The sequence below is a fragment of the Mustela putorius genome, unplaced genomic scaffold (genome assembly GCF_011764305.1).
Source record: "Mustela putorius furo isolate JIRA1106 unplaced genomic scaffold, ASM1176430v1.1 tig00003845_pilon_pilon_pilon, whole genome shotgun sequence".
NCBI lineage: Eukaryota > Metazoa > Chordata > Mammalia > Carnivora > Mustelidae > Mustela > Mustela putorius.
This window is the reverse complement of record NW_025421998.1, coordinates 61,714,961-61,738,136: the sequence shown is the minus strand read 5'-3', so window position 1 is coordinate 61,738,136 and position 23,176 is coordinate 61,714,961.

Sequence of the window (23,176 nt, the reverse complement as noted above, 5' to 3'; positions counted from 1 at the left end):
ATGGTAAGCTTTAAAAAAAAAAGTACTTTTATTAGTAGTAGTAACAATAGTAGAAGAAAGGGGAGGAGGAGGAGGAGGAGGAGGAGGAGGAGGAGGAGGAGGGGGAGGAGGAGGTTATAGTGGTATACTCCTACAGCCCTGCTCAGGGAAACAGACCTGGGCACTATTTGCATTGGGACGGCCACTAGGGTTGAAGGAGAGATGAGGCAAGTAGGTGCATGGACATGGCACGGACATAGACTGTGTGACCTGGTCTGAATGATGACACACATGAATTACCTATTTTCATTTTAAATCTGAACAGAACCACAGATGAAAGTTGTCAGTGATAGGAGGGCAACTTCTTTTTATGACTGTACAGATGAATCAGAGGAGTTAACAGGAAGCAGAAAGCAGAGAGAAACAGATGCCTAGAGAAAATTAGAGAGAGAAAGAGAGAACAAGCACAAATTTGCAGTCTCTGTGAAAGGTTGTCCAGGTTTCTGGCCACTTTCCAGTTCCCAGTTCCAGTCCCCAGGAGTCCTGGCTATACTTTGGTTTCTGTCCTTTGATTTCCGTAGTAAGTGTCCTTTATGTGAGTTTATAATAAATGTACCCATTTTGAAACTAGACCGAGGGACTCTCTGTTCTAGTCATCAAAAAAAGCTCAATACAAACCAGTTGCAGATCTCATGTTCCACCTTTAAACTGAAGGCTGCAAACGTCTTTATTATTTTTTTAAAAGATTTTATTTATTTATTTTACAGACAGAGATCACAAGTAGGTGGAGAGGTAGACAGAGAGAGAGGAGGAAGCAGGCTCCCCGCTGAGCAGAGAGCCTGATGCGGGGCTGGATCCCAGGACCCTGAGATCATGACCTGAGCCTCAGCCAGAGGCTTAGCCCACTGAGCCACCCAGGCGCCCCTGTACGTGTCTTTAAAACAAAGGCTGAAATCAGTGTTTTTACTTAAAAGATATTTCAAAGATAGAAAAAAAAAAGAGAAATAATTAACATGCACATGTGAACCCAATAATTAGCCTTAGCAGTTGTAGAGTTAAATAGTTTTGCCATCTTTGTCTCATAATTTTCAAAAAGAAATAAAGCACTCAGTGCAGATGAAACTTCAGAGATACTCATCCTCAGTCTTATTGTCCATCCTTCTCGAAAGCAGCCACCATCTTGATTTTGGTATGTATCACCCACATGTGAGATTAAATCTATTATTTTGTATTATTTAAACTTTACAAAAATGATATCATTCTGCAACTTCAGCATGTTATGTTTTTGAAAGTTATGTAGTCAACTCTACAGATAAGTGGAAATTTTCTCTCCCCCAAATCATGCATCTCTCTCCTTGCCCTCATACTTTAGACATAATATTCGCATGCCTTCCCCTCCCCACACTGTCTGATCCAAATGTTGAACATCTTTTCACTTTCCTTACAATTCAAACGTCACCCTTCAGACACATTTTCTAGCAGGAGCTTTATTCTCTCCTATGCTTGTCGCTCGTCTTTCCTGCCATCAAATTAGTCATCCAAGTATATTATAATTGTTCGCATATCTATCTCACGCACTAAATGTTGAAGTCTTGGAATGGGGTCAACAAACTTTTTCTGCAAAGGCCAAGACAGTAAATATTTTAGGCTCTGTGGGCCATAAAGTCTCTACCACAACTACTCAGCTCTGCTGTTGGAGTGGAAAAGCAGCCATAGACGATGGTATCGTACAAATGGGCATGCCCGCGCTGCAACAGAACTTTATTTATCAACACTGAAACCTGAGTTGCATATATTCTTCTCTTGACTTTTTCCGACTATTTAAATATGTGAAAACAATTCTTAGCTCACAAGCAGTATAAAACCAGATAGTGAGCTGAATCTGGCCCATGGGTTATAATTGCCAACCCTCACCCCAGAGGCTGTGATCATGTCTTTCCAGCTTTGCATCTCTGTTGCCCATCCTGGTGCCTGGCACAGTAGATGCTCAATAAACCTGATTCAAATCAATGAATAAAGAAAGGAAAGAGCACAGGCAACAGGAATATAGGCATGTCTGTTCTCTCTGTGCACGTGAGGAACAACAGGACTTATCAGCATTGTGAACAGAGCACACACAGAGCCCAGGACAGATATCCTCTAGGGCTCTCTTCTCAGCTGGTAGAAGTGCTAAAAGCAGTTCAGAGTCGGGTCAGGATTTCCAAAAGAGTCCAAACTAAAAGGCAATGCCCAATTGTGGAGATGAGCTGGATGGGGAAGAGGAGCCCCTATGAGCTGGGTATACGTAGACTCAGAACAGCCCACCCTAAGGTTAAGGCTGGGAGGTTAATCAGCCGCTGCGCCAGCAGCTGCTACACCCTCTTATTTCTCTCCTGCAGCTGCTGGCAATGGCGTCCTAAGTCCTTGAGAGAACAGCTCGGGAGAGGAGACTCATGCGAGATGATAGGAAGAGTCAGTCTACCAGAGGGGATGGGACAGAGTCAGAGAAAGCTGTGAGATGGCTGGCGCATGGCCAGGATGACATGAGTCTTATAAACCAGGCAGGGAGTGTGAGACATGAGATATGATGAGAGAGTTGGAGCCATGAAAGTTTTTTATTGGGGTGAAGATAGGATTTAAGAAAGTTTTGTCATCATTTATAGGATTTAGAGAGACCCAAATTAAAAAAAAAAAAAGGAAGAAAGTTGGGGGGTCTCTTGAGTACATGTGGGTGTGACATGATAAAGTTTGGCAAGGAAAATGAAGAAAAGGATGGTTTTAAAGAAACTTCAAAGGAACAACCATTAAAACTCTATATATCCTCAGTGAGTGCAGAGAGATAAAACAAAGATGATACCAAGATTTTGTGGCTAGCTGATTGAAAAATATGTAATTACTTTATGAAAAAGAGACAAGAGGTGAAGAAGGGGAGGGGAACAGATTTGAAACCTAGGTCTTAGTTTCTGCTAGGAGAGTCTGAGATGACGATGATAAGTTCAAAGAGTGGTATCTGTTAGACATCAAAGTTAGAATCGGACATGAGGGGGCCATGGCGGTATGCTAGGAAGTGCTTACCCACCGGCTCTCCAGCAGCAAAAGCACTCTGATCTGTCGTACTTGCCATTCCCCGGGGTACAACAGCTCCTTTCTGGGCTGATTGTAAGCTACCAGTCTGATGTCACAGAACACAGATTGGGAAAAGCAGCTAGAAGGGGACTTCTGGGAGCTGGGGTCAGCCAGGAGACAGCACTGGGAGATGGCAGGGGTAGATATTTGAAAATCAAAGGAAATGTAAACCTGGGAGAACTCTTAAAAATCTTGGGCTCAGTCCTTCATTTTATAAAGACAAAAGTGAGACTAGCAATAGGACATAGGACGGAGCTGAGTTCTTGAAAGTAGCAGGATGGTTTGGAGGCAGAAGAGCAGAGCATCGGGGGTTCAGCCATTATACACCTGGACAGAGTGTGTGGGGCAAAAACACTCATTTGAAGAGTGAGAAAGTTATGACATCTACAGTGAGAGAAATAGAATTCCCAGTGATGATTGGTAACCACAGAAGGATAATAAGGTTGGTGGCAGTTTTTTGTTCTAGGTTTTGATTTATCTATGGTCTGTTTTCCTTAGCTACCAGCACAGATGCCAAGGCTCTAAGTTTGCATGAGCACTCCAGTTGACATGTTCCTACAACAAATCAAAAGCAGGAAATGATCTTTGGGGGTGTTTACCTGGGAGTCGTAAGAGAAGGCTGCGAAACCCACTACCTCTCAGATTCCACTGAGAGTCTCCCAACATCCAGGGGCATGGTGGGAGCTCTGCTATTGTCTTTAGGTCGGTGGGGGACATCTGCTTACTTCCTCATCATGATGCCCAAAACTTGACTTGTAAGGAGGCTTCCCAAGAAACACAGATGTCACACATACAGCTATATAGTCTTACCTGCTCCTTAGACTTGGAGGAGTTACAGGTCACATCAAGTCCTCAAGTTCAAGGAAAGTTCAATCAATATTTTTTCTTTTGTTCACTTCAGTTTCAATGAGGTGACAGTTCTCAGTCATCTCAACACATTGACCCTGTCTTGCTCTGGTCTTCAGGAAATGAAGGCGCATGCAACTTCATGATGTTGAGTTTTACCCCGAAAGTCTCCTTGAAATGTAACTTCAGCCTCCCTTCTTATCCTGAGGGTTTTGTTTTGTTTGTTTGTTTTTTGACAAACTGAGGTGCTGTGAGAACTTTATTCTATGGAGAGGGGAGTATCCTCTTATTTATACATGACCGATTTCTTTCAAATTTTCAGAAATGAAGAAAATCCCATTTCCCTTTAAGACTTTGACCTAGGTGAGATCAGCCCTATTATCCACTGATAGACCTCATAAGCCAGTATTGATCTGCCGTCAGAAACTTACAAAGCCATTTAAGTGTTTTGTTTGTTTGTTTGTTTGTTTAAGATTTTATTTACTTATTTGACAGACAGAGATCACAAGTAGGCAGAAAGGCAGGCAGGGAGAGAAAGAAGCAGGCTCCTCGCTGAGCAGAGAGCCCGACACAGGGGCTCTCTCCTGGGACCCTGGGATCATGAAGGCAGAGGCTTTAACCCACTGAGCCACCCAAGTACCCCCATTTAAGTGTTTAAAGATATGAAGACCGAATGATTGATTCACCAGGCCCACTTTGATCTTGCCAAGAAAATCATTTATAGGGAAATATTTGCAGTTTTGCATGCAAATACTTGTGTCAATCAGATCTTAGAAACCCACTTGTAACTCACTCATTCTTATTGGGAGCCCCCATGAACTGCTCAATCAGCAAAGAGTCAACTTGTTAGTTAAAACTGCTACTTTACTCCTGTAATCCATATTAAAATGGCCCTTTGGTGGTGGCCTTAAGCCTTGTTTCATCACACATGAAATACACGCACATCTACAAGAGCTTTAGACAGTAAGAAAACTCTGTTCTAAAGGTTTTCTTAGAACTGAACAGTATGTCATGGGAGGAATTATGCTTTATTTGATATACCCAAATTTTATAAAAACCTGAACTACATAGCAAGTTTCCCTGTCTCCTTTCTCCCTTAAACTCCCTCTGCTCACTCCTCCTCCCCTCTCTCCCACATTGGTCTTCTGGCCTTCTTTCTGGTCATTTCCCTCTCTGCCTGCTCTGGCCTAAATGTGTGTATCTCCCCACAATTCACATGTTGGAATCCTAATGGTCAGTGTGATGGTGTTGGGAGGTTGGCCCCGGCAAGTGAAGGTGCTTTAGGTCACGAGGGTGGAGCCATCGTGAATGAGATCAGTGCTCTTATTAAAAAAAAAAAAAAAAGACACCACAGAACTGCCTAGCTCCTTCTGCCACATGGGGACATCCTGGGAGGTCTACAACCCAGAAGAGAGCCCTCACCAACCATGCTGGCACCCTAATCTTGAACTTCCAGCCTCCGGAACTGTGAGAAACAAATTTCTGTTGTTTATAAGCCACCCAGTCTGTGGTATTTTGTTATAGCAGCCCAAATGGACTAAGACAGTGACCATCTTTTTTGTTAAGGAAAGCAATCTGGTCCTTCCTTAAATCTCCTCAAAACCTCTTCATGTGAAAGAAAATGCGGTAAATATTTTTAATTTTTTTGTCCTGCCCATAAAAATACTTTGTCATGATTGTTGTGCAAACAAATAGTTTTGTCTTCAACCAAATCACTGATATAACCTGTGAAGTGGTTTGCTGGTGCTCCTTCTCCTCCTCGTTTCTTGTCTTCCACAGAATGTGTCCCCAGGTTCCCTAGAGAGAGAGGGGAGCAGCTTCACTGTATTATCTGTACACTCTTGCCTAAAAGCTGATCAGGGGTCTATGCCAAGGAAGATAGTCCTGATCTCATAGAAAAAGAGGGAGGCAGGGAGTCCCCTTTCCTCTAAGTGATAGCAGACTGTGTTACCATAGTGGTAGGTCATGAAATCATGGTAGTAGGTCATAAGTGGTGTGTGTGTGTGTGTTTTTAAAGAAATATGGTAGAATAAAATATCAGAGTTCATTAGATAGGCAGGATGAATAAAATGTTGTAAAATATTTATTTCAGTTATAACTAACGTAAAATGTATTTCTCATTATGAATTGCAAGTCAAAAATATTTGAAAAGTTTGAAAGTCACTGCTTTAGGTAATGTTTCACTTGAGAGGCTCAAAGATTGTTACCAACTCTGTAGAGTAGACTGGGATTGGGGAATTAGGCTTATCTGCTCTGGCTCTTCCGTGTCCAGTACAAAAGCAGATCTTCCCCCTTAGGTCTTTGGGGGCAGAGGGTTCTCGAATATTCTCTCCCAGGCTTTTAGAGGGTGTTGCACTGCGGGTTTTCTCATGGCCAAACTTTCTTCTCCACATCCCACAGCCTTCTCCTTTAAACTGCACCTTCCGCAGAGGGTCCCGGTCTGTCTCCCATTTTGCTCAACTGGAACTCACCATTCCTATCCACCAAACTGATTAAAACTCAGCCAGCATTAAAATCTTCAAGTAGATTACATATTTAATAGCCTTTGGTGTTGAATATCTGCCTCTCAAGGGTTGATGAGCTCTGGTGTTCCTGATGGTGTGTGCATGTGTTTGCCTGGAGGGAGAAAATTCTCCCCTAGGCAGTCCTTCTCCAACTGTAGTGGAGATGTTGGCTTACTGCAGATTCTGATTTTGTGCATCTAGAGAGGGACCTGAGATTCTGCATTTCCATCATATTTCCGGTGGTGTCAGTGCCACTGGTCTTTACACCATGCTTTGAGAAACAAAGCTTAGCACACTCAACATGAAACATGTTTGGCCACCACTAGAATTAACTCCCTACTAGTACACCTTTCTTTTCTAGTATACATAAGAAATCCACATCCCGCCTATTAACATAATTTTGACTAAGAAGATTCAGACATCCTTCCTATTCTGAATTCTCTCCCACAGGACCAGTGCATCTCCAGGAAGTTAATAACACAGAGCACTGTGCCCAATCTGCTTCATCCCTTTCCCTGGGGATGGAAGCTTTGGAGAAGTCCGGGTTTGCCATGCCACATTTACGTCTGCTGTCCCAATTAGCACTGGTAGGTTAGAGTCTCCTCTTAGGCTGTTTCCGATGCCATTGTTTACAATATGAACTCACACACATATGCACACACATTTATTTTAACAGCTCTGAGAACTGTGTCATCCGATTATCGTAAGCCAGGTGGTAAGCTTGAAATTATTTTGCTTGCCTGTGTGTGAGAAAACATGTTATTAGTGGTGGAATAACCAAACAGTTCCAATTCTTGGACCCTTCAGTCAACAAAGCATTTGTTGAGGGCTGTGAGTTCCAGTAGTTGCCTGAAAACCACCAGCTGACACATTCTGGTTAAGACCAAGAAACTGCCAGTGTCAGAATCTGCGGATGGGTATCAGTAGCTTAGAAAACACCAGAACCCAAAGCAGTGGGCTCTTGAGACAGCGCTCTGAAGACTGCAGGTGAAGACAAGGGAGCATTAGCAACACTGAGCTGAAAAGTCACTCAGAAGACTTCAATTTGGAAGAAGCTTTGTATTATTTTGCTTGGCTATTCCTTTGATGTGCATGCGCATGCGCACACACACACACACACACACATAATGTAATTTCAGGAATCTATATTTAAATAAGTCTTAAAGAACTATGTCAGTACATCAAACAAAAATTCCAATTAGATAAGAAAGTATTTTATCATGGTTTCGTAAACATTTTTTGTTTGTTTCTTAGCGGTACATATAACAAGGTTCATTTCCCATTCGATGGCATCTTAAATTGATGGAACATGGAATTACATTTTGAACCACATTTCCTCACTTCTGATATATCCAGGGCCCCAAATCATGACTAATCTAAGATCATGATTCACCTTCCCTAGTTCTTGGCCATTCCATTCCCTCCCATATATCAGAGTGCTTGTGCTAAGGCACCAGGTCCCGAGCAGTGGACTCTGTCTTTTACCCCGTAGAATGTCTTATATGTAGCGCTATTCAGTAGCATTTGTTTTCTGAGTAAAGGAATGAATGGATGATATGATGAGCAGTAAGCATTCAAAGTGACATGGCTTATGCTTTCCTAGAAGTGATGGCCAGTAAGTACCAACTTCAACCTCAGAAAAAGACAAATCTCTTCTTTCTTCTACATCAAAGGAATGTGACCAAAATGTAGGTCAAGAGGCAGAATAACTCATCTTTCATGTAGATATCATTGTTTAATGCCATCTGAAAAATATGAATGAAGAAGAAAAAATAATCCGTGCTTCACCAAACCCATCTAAATTTAATTAGCATGGCAAAAAGAAAGGAACTTTATTTGTGAAGGATTATTATAGCTTTCTACACAGAGGAGTACATTTTCTCTTTAATTTGTGCATGGAATCTCTAAAGATGACAGCATGCACAACCTCAGCTCTAGATACATTCAAGCCAGTACCCAAGACACTCTCCAAGCTTTCAGGAGGCTCATCAGTGATGGAAATGTGTCACTTTTGCCTAAGGCAATGTCATTGCTCAGGGGAAAGTAAAGCACAAGTGTTAGGTCAAGGGAGTTGTATACAGAGAACACCCAAGGGCATAAGGGGTTTCTTCAAAGAAATGTGTAAGAGGAACTAAGTGAAAGTATGCAAATTTCCTTGAAAATGAGATGAGAAAGTCTTTGAGAACTATGTGAAGCCCTTGATAAGCCCATAGCTCCAAAGCCTCATTTACATGCCAATTAATTAGGGAACCCTAGTAAGGAAGGCAGAATCCTTGGATTGAAAACAAAACTGCAGCAGGGCTTGAGCCCTATCCTGTAAATAATCAATAGCCAGTTTGATAAACCAGTATTATACAAAGATTTTCAGCTCCAGATTTGGGAAAAACAACTTTATGGAAAAAGGGAAATCATGGAAACTCATCAGTTGGCCACCAAGAGAAAAACAGAATAACTCAACTCAAGACTTTTAGTTACGGTCTACATCCCCACCAAAAGTAGTTGGGTTGTCCACGTAATGAAACTCAAGAATTGTCCTGATGTGGGAGTGCCATACAATTTTTGCCCCTGTATTATACCTTTTCTCAAATGGCTGAATCTTCCTAAGGTGGAGGTAAGAGACTGATAGGGAGGAGGGAGGGAGGGAGAGGAGCAATAGTTTACTAGTCCACAGTAATGAAATGACCTAAGAAATTCTCCACAACTCAGCAGCAATATCTATGCAATTCTCACAGAGCTCATATTTCAAGTCCCAAACTGCCATCCCACTGGCTTCGAATGATGGAGAGCCCTGGGCAGAGAGTTTGAGGAGAAAGAGACTCTAGTGATTCATCCACTTGCATTGGTAGGAACCAATGGAAAAAGTATCAGAAGTTCTGTCCCTATCCTGGCTCTGTCTCCAACTACACATGTGTTGCTGGAAGACCAGTTCGCATCTCTGAGTCTCCATTTCTTCATATTTAAAATGAAAATATATGAGCAGATTACAAGACCTTACAGATGTGTCATGCTGTAGGCCACCCCTGCTCTCAAGGAATTCAATTTTAGTCAGTAAAAAAGAATTACAAACTACAAGTGCAAATTAGAAATTAATGAGTCCTCAGAGGGAGGAATAACAAGTCCTGTAAGTGTGCAATGGAAGAAGAAATTTCAAGGAGGCTTAAGTGAACATTCGTGGCCTGAGTGTCTTTTAGAATGGGTAGGATTTGAATTTTTAGAGAAGTAAGGGAAAACTCAGTCTCCTTGGAGAAGGGTCATGTCTGCCTTGCCACGATATCCCCTGGTAAAAGCATCACAAGTTCCCAATAGCTCCTGTCACATGAGGGGATAAGGAATATGGAATAAGGGAGAAGGTCCCAATGTGGAAATAACGTTTCTGTCTACATGGAGTACTTTTTGACTTGAAAACAGTATTTGTATTTCTCACCTCACTGCTTCCTGATGCCTACCCTGGTAGATGATAGTGCAAGAAGCTATTATAATGACTGAGCCACCCAGGCGCCTCCCTTGCAAGAAGCTATTATAATCCCTTTGACGGAAGAGAGCCTTTATGACTGGCCTGGACTCTTGCTGTGGTTAAGGACAGAGCTGAGCATGCTCATGTTATGTCTCTCCTCCCTCCTTCCACTGTCTGACAATCCTCCCATGAGCATCTGTTCCTTCAAATGTACATAGGGGCTAGATTATAAAGTCACTTATATATAAATCCCATCAAAGGTAGTCCCCCCAACAGTCTTCATGTGAGAACACTGAAGTTTAGAGGGACTAATCACTGTGTAAGTGCTAAATGATGTAGAAGATTCTCTAGTAGAAGCTATGAAAGAGACCAGATGATTTCTTTCCTTGGCAGCTTAAAAGGCAGAGGGACATGGAATCACAGGTGGAACTAAAACTCTTGGCTGGCAGCTTTCTTCAATATTTGAAGGTTGTCATAGATCAAAGAGGTAATATTTGCTTGCTTGTCTACTTCTAAAAAGGGACAACAAGAACCAGTCAACTTGATAAGAGTGTGACAGATTCCCACTCAAGTTAAGGAAGAATTTTTTCAATGTTTTCCATTTGTAGAGGAAATACAAGAAGATCTGAGGAAAATTCAAAACACAAAGAAAAATAGTAACTCTTCCTAATCCCATAATCTAAAAATATATTAATATTTCAGGATATTTCTTCCTGTGATTTTTCAATGAGTATGTATGATTAAATAATTGAGATCATACTATACATAAAATATTGCATGCTTTTTTCACTCAACATCATATCATCTTATAAGCATTTTTTTCCAGCTCACTAAAAGCTCTTCATAAACATAATTTAATGGCTACATAATATTCAATTGTGTGACTGCATCACAATTTATTTAAGTAATGCCCTATTTTGGGACATTTATGTTGTACATAATTTGGGGCTATTATAAAGTAATGTTTCAATGAAAGTCTCTTGTGCATAAATCTTGTTGCATAGTTTCTTGAATTTTATAGGCTAGATTTTTAGGAGTTAAATTACTTAGTAAAAAGTGTGATTATCTTTAAGACATTGATACATATTGCCATTTTCCCTGCATGAAATTTGTACCAATTAACCTCTGCCTCTTCACTTTTTTCCCCTTGGTATTCAAGACGCCGCATGCAGGGGAAGGGAGGGAAAAACAGAATGGGAAGAAATCAGAAAAGGAGACAAACCATGAGAGACTCTTAACTATGAAAAAGGAACACAGTTGCTGGAAGGGAGTGGAGGCGGGGGATGGGCAAGTGGGTGATGGGAATTAAGGAGGGCATGTGATGTGAGGAGACCTGGGTGTATATGCAACTGATGAACTCTTGAATTCTACATCTGAAACTAATGATGTTCTATATGTTGTTTGATTGAATTTAATTTTAAAAAAGACTCTTCGTACTTCTGTTTTTATTTTTCCTTCTTCACTGATTATTCCTTCTCAATCCATTCTGCTTGCCATTTCTTTTCTGTTTGGCCCCTAAATATTGGAGGATAACAGGACTCTCTTTGGCCCTCCTCTCTCTTTGCTATTAATATACTTTCCCTACATTAATTAAAACAGTCCCCTTGGTTTTGAAAACCAAATAAAACTCCCAAATTTGTATCTCTACCATGACCCTTTCCTGCAACTTGAACCTAGTATATCCAATTGCTTGGATATATCAACCTCGACACACCCAAACTCCTGATTTTCCTCTCAACCCACTCCAATCTGCCTCTTCATAAGCCTTTCCCATCTCAGAGACTGGAAATCCCATCCATTAATAGCTATTCCTGAAGGGAGTTTTCATTGAGCCTTTTCTCTTCTTCATCTACCAAATCAGATCTGCCAGCAGGTCCTACCAACCTTCTCTCCAAAATCATTCCTAATCTTATTCCCTCTGACCCCATTTCCCCAACCTCATCCAACTTACTATAGTCTTTTGCCTCCTTGGACATCTCACTTTCTAAATGAAGTCACCATTTTCAATCTTGCTATGCCTACATTTCATTGTCCACTTAATAGCCACTTTTTCCATTTATGCATTCTGCCAACAAATATTTTTGAGCATCTCCTACATACTGGGTACTCTTCTAGGCACTGGGATATAACAGGAAATAAAGTGTCAACCTCAAGGGATTTATATCAAATTGAGTAGTACAGAGGATTAAAAAAAAAGTAGGAATTATTTATTTTTTAAAAGATTTTATTTATTTGAGAGAGAAAGTAAGTGGGGGAGGGGCAGAAGAAGAGGGAGAAGGAGAATCCTAAGCAGACTCCACACTGAGCACTGAGACAGGGCTCAATTTCATGACCCTAAGATCATGACCTGGGCTGAAATCAAGAGTCAGGTGCATAACTGACTGAGCCACCTGGCACCCCAACAAAATGTAGAATTTTAAAAAGAAAGTTTGGGAGTGGACCAAATTGCTGCTTCACCTTGGGTAGTCAGGAAAAGTCTTCTAATGAGACATTTTCACAGAGACCAGAGGGGAAAGAGCAAATGTGCCATATACACATCTTGGGGGATGATATTACTGGCAGAATATATACTGATTGCAAAGGCAGGAACACATGTGGAATGTTCAAGGGCCATGCACATTAAAGATCTTTATGTTGATATGGGATGGTTCAATCCTGCTCAGGGTAAATTCTACCACATCCCACAGAGTATGTAATAAACAGGCTTTACTGGGGAATCTTACAAGTGAGAGATCCACAGGATTAGATGAGGCACACAACCCCTGCCTCGCATCCCATGGAAAGGTGTGCTGGGTTCAGGCACACAAGTGGGTTTGTGCCCCAATGGAAGGACCTAATTTCCTGTGAGAATGACCTTCTCAGTGGGTAATAAACACCGCTTGGAGTCAGGCAGGTAGGGTTTAGGTGCCAGGTGTTTATGGAAGTTTTTGGTTTCACGACAATTTGTAGCCCTTCCTGCCAGAGAAAGGAAGCCATTATTCCCACGAGGAGCTAAGTTTTGGGACAGCCCCTCCTGCCAGAACCAAGGTAGTCCCAATTACCTCATTGTCCAAGTAGCCCCAAATGAGCATCTATGCCACTTTGAACTCCTACTTATTAAACCATACCAAAGAACAGCAAGGAGACCAGTGGTTTTGGAGCAGGAAGGAGGAGGAGGAGAGGAAAGTGAGGGAGAGATGATAAGAGGATGACAGTGGTGGGATGGAGGGGATTCTTGAGCTTGCAAGCCACTGCAAAGATTCTGTGCCCCCATGTGAGGCCTTTCCTCTTGTCACTATGGACAACATGTCAACATTCCACTCCAGGTCTTCTCACAAATGACGTTAATCTCTCCTGAATCATCAGTTCTCCCTTTCTCTCTTTCTCTCTCTACCGGATCATGCAAACATGCAATTTTCTCCAGTTTCCAAAACTCATCCTTTGACTCCAGACCTCCTGTCTCCGTCAGCAACATGCCCTGAAAAGAGTAACGGACTGAAACTCTCACTACCCCATGCTTTCTGGCTTCTGGTTAAGTATGCCCATGGGGAGAAGGTTGCCAGATTTAACACCCACAATCAAATACAAGACACCCAGTTGGAATTTTAGATAAACAAGAAATATTTTTTTTTTAGTAGAAGTATATTTAAGTATCACACTTATACTAAAAAGAATTCACGGTTAATCTGAAATTCAAATTTAACTGGGTGCCCTATATTTTATCTGGCAACCCTGCATGGAAGTCAGTGAGATTGGAGGGTAGAGTGGAGAAAGGGGACATTCTGTCCCCTGCCACTCCAACAGTGTAGTTGTTTCTGGGGTCCTCTGCCTGATCCCTCAACCCCGTCAGGCAGCCCATCTCCCAGGGTTGCAGCGCTCAGTGTTACTGTAACAGTTCCCAGTCCTGCCGCTTCAGAGCCAGAGAGGGTCAAACTTCCTGTTCCTGCTAATGACTGGGCCCCCCACATACCTGTATTTCCATGAATGCTGCCCACACCTCTGTGAATTGTCTTTTTCTTAATCTTTCCTCAGTTTCCAACTTTGAGTACCCTGTCCTCCTGTGGCACGGTTATCCACACCTGTTTATTTTCCCTGACTTGGGCATTTCTTTCTCTGGGCCAGGATGGTGACTTGTGTACTGCACTCAGCACTTGTACACATTTGAAGTATTTGTTGATTAGTTGAATATAATTCCTTCATTCACATGTATTTATTGGGTCACTGGTTCTCATGGTGTGGTCCTTGGACTTTGGCCAATTTAAGAATCATCATGTGGGAACTCCTTCGAACTATAAATTCTCAGATCCATGCTGGGCCTATCAAATCAGAGATTCTGGAGGTGGGCTCCAGAATCTTTGTTCCAACAAACACTCCAGGGCATTCTAATATCTGCTAAATTTGAGAGCCATGGGGGTAAGAAATGGGAATATTGTATTGAACAAAACGACAAGGTCCCCAGATTCATGGTAATTATCAGTATGTCAGACACATTTGCACGCATTTATGTTAACTAACTTTAATAGACTGCTTCTAAATATAGTTTGCCTACTTATACTTGTGAATGTTTCTCCTCTGTGATTCATAGCCTGGGCTTGCCCTCTGTATGTAATCCCTGGAAATTTCCAACAGACCCTTTCTGAATCTGACTTGATGTAAACTGAGCTTTGCCAGTTTAGAGAAGCTGAGTTCTCCACCTCCAGCTAAACTTATTGCTAGCAACATGGGGGACAAAAGATCTGACAGCAAATAATGGAAAATCTGGAGAATCGTCCCATAATCTCATACTGCTTTCACATGTCCTACCTGATATTAAAAATCAAAAGTAAAAACCTAAATCAGGTATAAAACATGTTTATGATTATACAACCCTAAAAACAAAACTTCATTTTCATATAAACCTAAGATATTTTTGCACCATTTATTATGCTCTGTATTTTCCAGGGTTGCAACTACTATGCAAATCGAGGGCACGTGGTACTCTGGTGTGTTCTTGTCTCAAGTGCTGTTCATCATTTCCAAAAATCATACCACCAATGGATGTCTGAGTTGCCAATACAACACATCTTTATCAGTCACATTTGTGACTACCATATTCACTATGATTCTACAAATAGGAAAAAATATCTGACTATATTATGTCTTCTAGCACAGTATGTCTCAGACTCATGAGTTTCCTGGCAATGGTGTTACAACCAGATCCTCACTCAGTAAGTTTGGGCTGGGACCTGAGATTCTGCTTTTCCAACAAGCTCCCAGCTTATTGATGCTGCTGGCCCATGGACCACACTTGAGTAGTGAGTTTCTAATGTAACTGTGCCCCATCACTTGCATATTGAAATATATATTATTTCACTAGTAACACCTTTCATTTCTCTTTTATGTTGTAATGAAGACATTAAATCAATTAAATATGTAGGTTAATTTAATTCTCTATGGATTTCATTTCATAGTAATAAAACAAACAATATAAAAACTCAGTATTTTTTTAAAAGGGGTGCAAAATCTTATAGAGCTGAGAATTTGGTCCAAGCTTTCAAGGTCATCAAGTATCTTTGCCATGTGGGTGACTTAGAGATAGGAGACCTAAACCAGTCTCTGCATGGGACTTGTCCTAGAAAGAAAGGTAAGGAATGGGCATGTCTCAATTCAAACCAAGCAAACTCAAAGAAAGCTTTTTAGGGGATTTGGGGAAAAGAAGCTTCCTCATTTTTATGAGAGTGGATCTAGGATGAGAGCATTTTTCTCACTTCCTCTGGAGATTGTGGCGAAAAGGACTAAGGTCTGGAACTGTTAGAGCTGTTTTACTACCAGTGAGAAGACAAAGCTAGCATGTGGTGTGGGAAGAGGAGAGAACAGGCAAGTGCAGACAAATGGAGCTGAGCCTCTGGATTAAGTATATCCTGAAGCCCATCTATTTGTCATTATATGTGGTATTTGAACCAATAAAATGTCCTTTGTTTAAGTCATTAGGAAGTGAGTTCTCTGTGCTGATAAGACATCAAAGTAGAGTGTCAAGAAGATGGAAACCAGAGGAGTTATCTGGGCTTAGAGATTCACATTTGGGAGACAGCAATGCAAAGATAGTTTTTAAATCCATAGAACAGAATAAACTCACCTAAGAAGAGACAATTGCTAGAGAACAGAAGAGGCTTAGGATTCAAACCCAAGGGACTAAAAACTTGAGACTCTGGATGGATGATGACAGACACAGGGTGGCCAGCTATGAGCGAGGAGAACCAGCAGAATACTGCCATTGCCAGCAAGGAAAACTCTTATGAGGGCACTTGGTTTTAGTTCTAAGCTTTCGCCAATACAGTGTGATGTTTGGTTTCATTTTCTCCCCACCACTCTTTATAACATCTTCCCTAGACTCAAAACTTGCCAAAGCTCTCATGCAAATGGGAATTGTTTTCATGTAAAAATCAATTAATATGCATGAAATGGATTATTTTAGTGTTTGAATTATATCCCCCCAAAACACATTTTAGAACTCTACAAAACAGTGTGAATACAAATTCTTCTTTCTTTCTCTCACATGGGGAAGTCCCTGTTGAAAACAACAACAAACGCATGTAATACATTTCTAGAATTCACTAAGTCTGTGTGCAGGGTGCTGGCTCCTTTTCAGTACACAAGTATGGAAGGGTAATTGGACACATAATGGGGGGCCACGTGGAGCTCGAGGAGGCTCCTCGGTACTTCTCTGGAGAAAAAGAGAAGTAGAGGAGCATGACAGACAGGGAGGGTGGAAACAGCAATTGGCAATTGCTAAGAAGAAGATGAAGACAAAAATCCTTAAGAAACATTGAGTCCTTTTTTAGTCCACTATATCCTGAATAGAAACGCCTTATTTAACATTTGTTTGATTTCTAAAAATTACCTCCCGAAGTAGTTCATCTTTGACAGGTTGCTGTCTCATCAAGACTTGTATTGTTCACTTGGACTATCACACCCTCTTATGTCCTGGCAATTTCTCTGGGAGCCTCACTCCGTCCCCAGTGACACAACCGTCGTGTCCTTCCCCATACTACTTCCTTCCCCACTTGTTTCAGATATGTGCCTTCAACCCTGAACATTCCATCACAAAAAGGTGATGGACTTTGTATCATGTCCCATTCAACCAAATAGATTTCCAATAGCCTGCTATCTACACACACACACACACACACACACACACGTGTCTCGCATTGGTCCTAAACAATCAACAATTTGTTCTAGAAAGGAACTAGACTTCATACCAAACACATTCCTGAAATTGCTTTCCCATGACTCTTTTGTGGTATTTTTAAAGCAGCAATTGTGAACTCGTGGTTCTTTAGCTGTATTTAGTTGGCAGTCATGTTTTATTTGTCCCATAAATTGTTTTTGAAAATATGTATTTTAAAACTTAGGACATTTTAACATAAAAATCCAGGCTGTTTGTTTTCCTTGCAAACTCGAAAGATCTGGCAACCATGTGGGTTCCGTTCTCACATGGTAATAATTGGGCATACTCTGTGGTTCACCATAGTCCTCACCATTCCCTAATGTCTCCATGACCTAAGGGTCATGTGACATATGCCATTTAGCATGATGCTTGTATCATGTCTTCTCTTTTTGTAGAGGAATAGCTCTCTCTATCTACATCTCTATCAAAAGTGGTAAACAAAGGACCACATGTTTAAAGAAAAATAAGCTTGGATTGCCTTTTTTTTTTTTTGGTGGCAGTGAAAACCATCCCTTCGTGTTTTAAGCCAAATGCAGTGCTACTTTACTTGGGTTTTTTTTAATCACCTCCATGTCCCTTTGTATAGTATCTATATATGAGATGCTGCCTTTCAGCACTGTCTCCAATTAGTACAAAGGAGCCATAAAATTCCTCAAAACAAAACATTTCATTAACTTAAATATTAAATATGCTATTCAATGCATTTTCAACATGTGGGTAAGAACAAGGTTGGGGGGGTCATGAAACTAAATAATAATACACCAGGTTATCCCTGGGACAGCTCAGAACCAAGGCCTTCTGAGAATAGGCAATCTTCTGTCATCACTTCACAACTGCGTACCTCAATATGCTCATAATTTAAATTCTGAGGATATAAGAAATGTGAATCTGCTTACTCTTCCGGAGAAAAGAAATTCTACAACTGTGAAGCATTCTAATGGAATAGGAATGGGTTTCTTTTTTTATAACAATAAATCTAAACCTTTACCTGTATTTAAAGTGGTGTTTTGAAAATTAGAAAAAAGCACTGAAATTTAAAAAAAAAAAAAAAAACCTGGTGAACATACTTGTCTTTAATTTCTTTGCAATCCAAGACCTCAGTTTAAAAGAAAAAAAAATAAGGAAGAAAAAATGAGAAAGTAATTGCTATGTTTCATTAGGAATTTTAGTAGCAATTCTTCTGTTCAAAACTTACTCATTTGAATTAAGATTATGAAGAGCACATTACTTCTTAATGGTGGCATGTGATAGTTATCTCTCTAAAAGAATGATCTCATTCAGGCACATGCTTTCCATTAAATATTTGTTTGTATATTGGCTTTCTGTTGTTCCTTTTAGTCTCCTCAGATCTCCTCTAGGAGGAGGGCTGTCCAATTATACAAAAGGGTATATTGCAACTTTTTTCTAAATGGGAATGGAGGGATGCAGGGAAGGAAACTAAGATATGAGTCCTTGTGAAGTGAAAGAAATTCTGTCACATACTCTCATTTCATTTGTTTAACTCTTCCAACTCATTGAACAATCATGTGAAGTCAGTATTATCCTGGCTTTTTTTTTATATATGAAGAGGAACCTTGTTTTTCAACACACAATGAATATTTAGGGGAGAGAAGATGTAACTCCAGGGTCATGTGGACTTCAATTTCCCTACTTTCCACTTCATAGAAATACCCAGAACCAGAATACCCAGAACTTGCCTTCTGGCATGGTGACCTGGAAAACAAGGCAGAAAGAAAGGAAGATGCAGACCTGGCAGGTAAAGAAAAAGGGGCAATGGATTCAGCCCGTAATTCACCTTTCCTGAGTACAGAAACAGTTCTATATTATTTAAGGTGTTCACTTTGTCATTTGTTTTTGGATCTTAAACTAGGAAAATTCTGAAAGAGCCCAGTCTAATAAAGGATCACAACAGGGAGAATTTCAAGGGGCTGGGAGTTGAAATAGCCTTAAAAAATTAACCTCAAGGCTCTGGCCTGATGCTGTCCTGGCCGTGGGGCCTCCTGAGGGCGGGGGGTCCAAGAGGAGGGCAGGATTCTCTGCAAAACAGGTAAAAGGGACCAGTTCTCCCCCTCCTTGCAAAACAGTGGTTCTCAAGCTTGACTGCACCTTCGAATCACCGGGGAGACTTGAAAAAATTCTTGAGACCCTACCCCCATGAAATCCCAAATGAATTGGGCTATAAGGTGGCTTGGCTGTCTGGGGTCTTTAAAAAAGTCTTGCTGGTGATTCTAATGTACAGCCAGGACTAAGACCTGCTCAGAAAGGAAGAATATCTTCATTATGTATGGCCCTCCTCAGCCAAAAAGGCCTGTGTCCTGACTGTGGAAGGTGACTGACAGTAAATCACACCCAAGAGTACCTTTGCTTCCCAGTGGAATCTAAAAATACAGAAAATCAGTGAACAGTCATCAGTAATTCTCAGCCCCTTATGGGATCTATGTCTCCTCTGGGACTCCCTGGAGATGTGACTGCACAATCTTCTCACCTGGGGGCAGAGTCTTGCGTCTCAGAGTGTGGTCCTGGGTCTACAGCAGCATCGGAATCACCTGGGAGCTGGTTTGGGGGATGCTGAGTCTCGGGCTCTGCCCAGACTTACTACACGAGAATGGGTATTTCAACAAGACCCCCGGGCATAAAGATGCATGGTGCAGTTTGAGAGGCATTGTTGTAAGAATAATAACATGTATTCATTAATTTTTTTGTAAATTATTTAAATTTAGCTATTAAAACTGACATGCATCCACACAGTACAGTAGGAATAAATATTTTAAAATCAGGACAGGAAAAAATAAGTATTAGAAGATATATTAAGAATAGGAGCAAGAATAAGTACACAGATAATTAAATCACAGGGAACCTTTGGGTGAAATTGTTAAGCACAAATTTGAATTTAAATTTCCTAGACTCCAAAGAGGAAAATATATAGTTCGTGTTACACAAAGGCAGCTGGGATTGTTTTTCACGGTGCTTCAAAGGGCACCAAGTTTTGGTGAAAAGTATCTTTAATAAGCACCAACGTGAAGTCAAAGACATTCTGCTCACGCTACTTTCTAAATGTGTTCAGAAGACAAGTTACCTAACATCACCAGCTCTTAGTCTCATCATTTCCAAGACAGGCATAATACTTTCAATCCTACCAGATTACTTTGAGGACTAACTGCAGACAGAATGATATGTCCCACTTCTTTGAGTTCAGAGTGAATTCACACTTTGGTTTTGATTCCAATAAAGTCAGTCGAAGCCTACTCTGACTACCTGAATCACAGTGTTCCGTTTTGAAGAAAAAAAGACATGGGTCTTAATCTTATTGAAATCTATAATCATTAGAAGAATATTATGCTGGTTCCGAGACAGAGACATAGATTAATGGATTGTGAAAGTGACAAAAAGCAGACCTATAGGTGTATCGAAACTTGAAATAGAACACAAGGAGCCTTATAAAGCAGTAGAGGAGATGATGTTCTTATCCATAAATGATAGTTTGACATGCGGAAATTCTATATCATACATTATACAAAAATAAATTCTAATTGAGTTTAACAATTAAATGGGAGAATGTGAGAAATTAGAAATTAATCAAACTCTCTCATCTCTCTTTCTAGAGAAAGAGGAATCTCATATCTCTCTCCCTAGAGAGAGATGATAGATAGATAGATAGATAGATGGTAGATGTAGAGAAAGAGGAAGAAAAAAATTAAAATAAATAAACGAGGTCTTGTTCCGTATCAAATGGATAACTTTAAAAAGTTAATTTTGGGTGAAATTGAAGACAGAAACATAGAATATGGTAACACTTATGTAAATTTTAAACACATCACTACTTTATTTCATTTATGGACACACACATGTATAGCAACAGAAAAACATGGCTAAGCAGTTTTGTACCACCTGTAGAAGAGAAGGAAGGAGGAAGGAGAGAAGAAGGAAAGGGAACAAACATGGGATCAAAAGGGACTTGAGCTGTCTAAGTAATTTTTTGGTTTTTAATCTGAAGTAAATATGATACAACCTCAATGCTTGTTAAACCTGGGTATTGGATATATAATTATTTATTTTATTCTCTATACTTTAGTGTAGTTGAAATTGTTCTTAGTTTTGTTTTATTTTTACAGTTCTCTCTCACAAGCCTCATATTCTGGGTAAGTTCAAGAACTTGGGAGACTTACCTCTTTCCAAGACCATGTGAATAACTTAGCTCAGGAAGAGGAAACTAGCAACTGTGTTCCTTCCCAGAGGGGTTCCATGGGAGAGGTGACAAAGCTGCAGCCACATGGTGTCCCTGACAAGCCATCAGGCCAATTCTGTGTCATTCTCTCCAGACCCAAGTTCTGGCAGATGAGCAACTCAGGCTGTGCTTCTGTGCAGGCATCCCCTGCCCCCCACAGCCCCTTCCGCCACCCGGCATGGCCACGTGCGTGCACAGGGGAATGAGCCCCAAGCTGCAGAGAAAGAAAAAGTGTCAGACCCCACATCTCATATCTCCCCTGCTCCTGGGCACAGCTTGGCCAGTCTACACACCCTGGCACAGCTGTCCCCAGCACAGGCCCAATTGTTCCCCAGGGGTGTCCTGGAAGGAAGGCGGGTCTTCTCATCTGTTTGTCCATCTCTGTATCTTAGTATGGGCCTAGCTCTCTGTCCTTTCTTCTGTCCCTCCCTCCATGTCTATCTGGAAACCCCAACCACAGTGGAAGCCTCTGTGTCCCAAGTCCTATCTCAAGAGCTAGTCTCCTTTCTGGGTCCTCTAAAAGGTGACATCTCCTCCAGGAAAAATCCCAGAAGGTTAGAGTTTGCTAAGTAAGAAATCTAAGGTACATTTGCTTAATAATTGTGAAAGCAGTCATTACATGTGAAGACAAAACCCAGAACCACAGAGCTATTTTCATTCAGCCATCACTGGGCCCCACATGACTGTTTCAGGGGCCCTGACCTCTAGTCTTTCTATTCATGTTGGACTTTCTCACCTGGAGCTACAAGAACTTAGGAATCCTCATGGAAGGAATTGGACTGGCTCACTGACAGCTTGGTGATATGCTCAGAAAGCACTTTCTCTCGCCACTGCCTCTGTCACTCAACACTGATCTAGATGGTTCTTCCCTCAGACTCAGTCCCTTGAGTCTGGGAAGCAAGCCACTCCCTTCTTAGCACCTGGTGCTGGCCCTAGAGATCAGTGCAGTTCTGTGATGAAATGGAGGTTTCTGGGGCTTTTGCCCAGTGACACCTTTGTCATTTGTCTAAACTGTTCCTCTCTTCCTTATTCATCTTTCCTAAGGCATGCCCACTTTAGTTTTATGATTGTGTTAGCTGCCATGAGGCCTCTAAGTGGGTACTGTGGACCCGAACGTAAAGACTCAGTCCATCCCTGTTTGTGAATATAAAACTTCTCATTTCTTCTGTCTCAGAGCTTGTGACCCCTGTTGAGCCACCTACTGAATTCCCTTTTCTTATTTGATGATTGCCTCTTATTCACAGTTCACTTGCAAAGAGACAGAGCTCTAGTCCTGACCTAGCTCCTTCCCCATCTCAGATTCCCTTGGATGACTTCCCGCAGCTAAGCCTCTAGAGTGTCACTAGTAAGAACCCTCTCCCCACTGTTTTACAAATGAATAATATTATGTACATATAATTATACATGTATACATTTCTTATCAAAATAATTTTCTTACTCATCTAGATATTTCTGAATATATATCAAGTGTCAAGCACATAAAATCTTATCACTCTTTGTTAACTGACTAATCAGTATCAATAATATATATAAATGTCAGTGGCATGGTTGAATGTTCATGAGTCCCATATAGATATAGGTCGTAGTATGGTTATTTCTAGTTTTGATAGGAAGATATCTGTATGCGTAACAATGTGGCATATGACTGTACTTACAATCCAATCATTACACACGACTGTGGGTCGAGTAATGTAAAGGCATTCTAAAATGTGATTTGAATGCAGGAAAGACCGTTGAGGAATCAGGAGATTGGAACCTGAATTTTACATGAACCCCACCCATTTCAGGTTTGCGTGGTAGACCTGGAAGCTGTTGTGTTCATCTGATGATTTTAAGCTTGGCCTAAACCATTGGCCACACTACTTTGATAAACCCCT